At 47.3% G+C, this 4,272-nt stretch overlaps 1 pseudogene; it reads right to left on the bottom strand.

The window, feature by feature from the left end:
* Window positions 1–3,391: 3,391 nt before the first annotated feature.
* Window positions 3,392–3,500, bottom strand: LOC114909686 (uncharacterized; annotated as a pseudogene).
* Window positions 3,501–4,272: the final 772 nt, after the last annotated feature.

Genomic DNA, 4,272 nt, shown 5'->3' with positions numbered 1-4,272 from the left:
CACTTGCAGCTCCGACCACGTTAATACATATACTAGTTGTAGAGAAAGAGCTGAAGTAGCGGGATGGCGGAGCTGCGGGACACCCCGCTGACGTCCCGTTAACGGTTAAGATACCCACTAGCAAGATAGGTGAAGGAAGAGCTGCCGCTGAGCCATTAGTCATCTCCCCGTTGGTACAGCTGTGTATTTAATATAACGCTACGTATGTTAACCATTCACCTTCACAAGTAAGCTCATTTACCGCTGTAATACTAAGATACTATTTAGCTAACTATATTTTTAAGAAATCAGATGTTGAAGTGTAAACAGAACCCTATTGTTAATTTAAAAAATAAATAAATAAATAAATATATATATATATATATATATATATATATATATATATATTATACTTCGAAACCCAACATCAAGACTAACGCCTAAACACCTAGTAGCTCAGTGTTACAACTTCCGCAAGAAACAACTGCTATCGCAACTAGAGATTGATGAGGTACAACACAAATGTTACGGCAAGGGGGAGCCAGGACAACAGGTCAGGGGGGAGATATCATCATCCCCACACTCTGAGATTGGGTACCAAGCCCCAAGAACAATGAGCCCTTGTAAGCTGAATGCAAGAGCAGCTGACCTAAGAGATAAGATCATGGCTAAGAAGGACACCTGGAGCCCCCGTGGCCAATTACGAAGACCAAGTGAAGTATCTACTGAAAGTCTACTTGAAGATGCGAATGCAGCACTACGAACAATCCCTACTGTGACCATCGCTGAGACCAACCAGCTGATATACAACACAGCAACAGTGATCCTTGAGATGCTTGGATACAAGATGAGTACCGAGCATAAGAAGCAGTATCCTCCATGGAAAAGAAGGCTAGAGGCCAAGATCAAGGCAGCACGAAGGGAAGTTAGCCAGCTATCGGAACTGCAGAAAGGTGTGAGGAAAACCCTGCCTAAGAAGTACAGCAAGCTGTCTATACCTGAGGCCTTAGAAACTGCCAAGCAAAGACTCACAGCCTTGGCTAACCGTCTGAAGAGGTACACAAGAGAGATAGAGGGCAGAAGAATAAACCAGATGTTCTCCACAGAACCATCCAAAGTGTACTCTCAGTGGCAGGGTAATAACGTGAGAGCGGACCCACCAAGGTTGGAGACTGAGAAATACTGGAAAAACATATGGGAGAAGGAGGCATCACATAACAACAAAGCCCAGTGGCTAGTGGATCTAAGAGCAGACCACAGCAACCTCCCTGAACAGGATCCAGTAACCATCACAATGGCAGACATTCAAGAAAGAGTCTCGAGTATGAAGAATATATAAAAAATATAAGTACACAATATAGAAAAAAAAAATAGTCACTAGACATTATATATATATATGTACAGGTATGTTCTATACAAATGCAAGGGAATGTGAATAAGAGATATGATGTGATAAATAGATATAAATATAAATAGCGTTGTGTATTGCACTGGTTTACTCTCTAGGGGGGATTTAGCTGTTCATGAGGTGGACGGCCTGAGGAAAGAAACTTTTCTTGTGCCTGGCTGTCCTGGTGCTCAGTGCTCTGTAGCGCCGGCCGGATGGCAAAGGTTCGAAGAGGAAGTGGCCTGGAAGTGAGGGGTCTAGGATGATTTTACTAGCCCTAGTAAAACTAGGTGTCTTGTAGTTGGTGATGTCTTTCACGCCTTTCCACACTGATGCTGGGTCGTTGGCTGAAAACTGTTTCTTCAGCTTTTCAGAGCAGTTTCTCTTAGCCACTCTGATCTCCTTTGCCAGTGTGTTTTTGGCCTGTTTATGCAAGACTCTGTCCCCATTCCTGTAGGCGTCTTCTTTGGCCTGACGAAGCTGTCTGAGTTTTGCAGTGAACCACGCTTTGTCGTTGTTGTATGTTAAATGAGCCCTGGTAGGGATATCCTCACAGAAACTGATATATGATGTTACAGAGTCTGTGAGCTCATCTAGATTGGTAGCAGCAGCATCAAAAACACTCCAATCAGTGCACTCGAAGCAGGCTTGTAAGTCCTGCTCTGCTTCCTCAGTACATCTTTTAACAGTCCTTATGACAGGTTTAGCTGATTTCAGTTTCTGCCTGTAGGTGGGAACAAGATGAACCAGACAGTGATCAGAGAGCCCCAAAGCTGCCCGTCGGACAGAGTGATATGCATCCTTTATTGTGGTGTAACAGTGGCCCACTGTATTATTGCTCTGGTGGGACATGTAACGTGCTGTCTGTATTTTGGCAGTTCACGGGAGAGATTTGCTTTATTAAATTCCCCGAGAATGATTATAACAGGGTCCGGGTGTTGTTGCTCTGTGTCTGTGATCTGATCGCCCAGCTGTTGCAGCGCTGCGTTCACACACGCTTGCGGTGGAATGTAAACACTTACGAGAATGAACGAGGAAAACTCCCGCGGCGAGTAGAAAGGCTTACAGTTACAATGAAGAGCGCTTCTAGGTCGGGACAGCACGTCTTCTTCGACGCTCTTGCGTCTGTACACCACCTTTCGTTGATGTAGAAGCATGTCCCACCGCCACGTGATTTCCCCACTGATTCTGCATCGCGATCCGCTCTGAACAACTGGAAGCCCGGCAGATGTCCGGAATGGCTTCATTCAGCCAAGTTTCCGTGAGACACGGAGCAGCAGAGTTTAAGACGTCCTTATTTTTTTGGGACAGGAGAAGGAGTTCATCCATTTTGTTGGGTAGGGAGGGGAGATTCGCCAGATGGATACTAGGAAGCGCAGTCCTGAAGCCGCACTTTCGGAGCTTAACTAGCGCGCCAGCTCGCTATCCACACTTGCGCGTCTTGGAGCACTTGAGCAGCACCGCTGCACCTCCAACTACACACACACACACACACACACACACACACACACACACACACACACACACACACTTTCTGAACCGCTTGTCCCATACGGGATCGCGGGGAACCGGAGCCTACCCGGCAACACAGGGCGGAAGGCTGGAGAGGGAGGGGACACACCCAGGACGGGGCGCCAGTCCGTTGCAAGGCACCCCAAGCGGGACTCGAACCCCAGACCCACTGGAGAGCAGGACCCAGTCCAACCCACTGCGCCACCGCACCCCCCACCTCCAACTACAATGTCCAGCAAAATGTCAGAATAATCAAAAATCAAAAACTGGTAAAATATTGGGTGGTGTGTACTGCTGAATGTTCAGCAGTTCTTCCCTGGTAAAACTGATTGTAGGAGTATGACTAAAGACAGGACAAACTAACAAAAACAGTAAAACAGCTGTGGAGCTCAACACCGAGGCGGGCATTTGTGGTGCAATCACCTATTTGGATCACGCGGGAGAATTAAAATCAAGTGAAATCCTGCTACAGAAACAAAACATTGAGGAGAGACTGTTTCCAGACAATACTCACGCTTACAGCACCCGGTATTCGTGGGCGGTCTCCCATCCAAGTACTAACCAGGCCCGACCCTGCTTACTTTCCGAGATTGGGCGTATTCAGGGTGGTATGGCTGTCAGCAAGAGCCAGTGCCGCATGCGCCCTACTTGTAGCTGCTGCCCGCGAAAGGCTCACACAAAGAGCGCTCTAGCTCCACACCTAACCATAGCACCAGCCCGAAACCTAACTCCAACCTTTACCATATTTCCAGGTCTAACCCATGCTCCAACCCTAACCCTATGTCTAGCTCTAGCTCCAACCCTAACCCAAGCTCCAGCCCACACACGACTCATACGCGCTCAAAATTTTTTTTTTCTTAAAAAATCTCCCATCCACAGCCTACCCCTATCCAAGAATACAAACCTGCTCTGGATACTTAAACCCCAACCACATCACAGCACACCCACCACAGAAATTTCAACCTACCTGCAATTCCACACGAGAGTCACAAGGGGGGAGACATTGCTCCGCAAACAAAAAACGAGAAAAATTCTCTGACAACACATGCGACTCCCACAACTGGACACTCCATAAACACACACACACACACACACACACACACACACACACACACACACATACATAACGCCTTTACACACCTCCCAGCAACGCTTCATTCACCAGCATCACTCCACCATGCACAAACACACCGAAAACAAAACTGACATGTTACAGCCTGGAAGAGAACACGTGTTGCCAGAGTAACCGAGATACAACTGTGTAAACGAAGTCCATAACTCTCCTCAGCCTAACCCTAACCCTAGCTCCAACCCTAGCCCAAGCTCACACCCAAAGACTTGCTCTGACCCTTCGCCCTGGCTCACACTGTAACCCAAGCTCTATGTGTACCTCC

Source organism: Scleropages formosus, unplaced genomic scaffold, assembly GCF_900964775.1.
Source record: "Scleropages formosus unplaced genomic scaffold, fSclFor1.1, whole genome shotgun sequence".
In the NCBI taxonomy this organism is placed as follows: Eukaryota; Metazoa; Chordata; class Actinopteri; order Osteoglossiformes; family Osteoglossidae; genus Scleropages; species Scleropages formosus.
Note: the sequence above shows the minus strand (reverse complement) of the source record. Positions and strands in the feature narration are given on the sequence as shown.